A 496-nucleotide genomic window follows, 5' to 3' on the forward strand; every position below is an offset into this window, starting at 1 on the left:
AATGTGATGTGGTAGGCCGTAGTCTGTGCATGCAACACAGTGTATGCGATGAGCCTGGTGGCATAAACCCTGTCTGGACCAAATAAATGAAGAATAGTGCTGATAGTCTGAATATGTTGGAACACTCACAACTGAACGACCTCCGGGGGTATCAATGAGAGTGCCAATCAAAAAGTGTTGACGCGTTTGATGATTTGTTTTCACAATGTGAAGGATCGTACCATTTTTCCTCTCACTAACAATACCTAGCATATCCCCGGGTATTTACCAGTTCCGGTCATATCATCGGGATAGACAGTACACTTAGCCAATGAGCGGATCGATGATGTCATCTTTTCAGTCATCCGGTTAGAGTTTACGCGCGTTTGTTTTTATCCATTACTCTACGCCTAACTCCCTGTCTACATGGTCATCACGGTCATGGTCGAGCACTTCAATGGTCAGTCGTTCCCTACGGCGTGTATGGTTCGTGGCTTACGGGAGTTTTCATGGCTGA

Source organism: Glandiceps talaboti, chromosome 9 (assembly GCF_964340395.1).
Source record: "Glandiceps talaboti chromosome 9, keGlaTala1.1, whole genome shotgun sequence".
NCBI lineage: Eukaryota > Metazoa > Hemichordata > Enteropneusta > Spengelidae > Glandiceps > Glandiceps talaboti.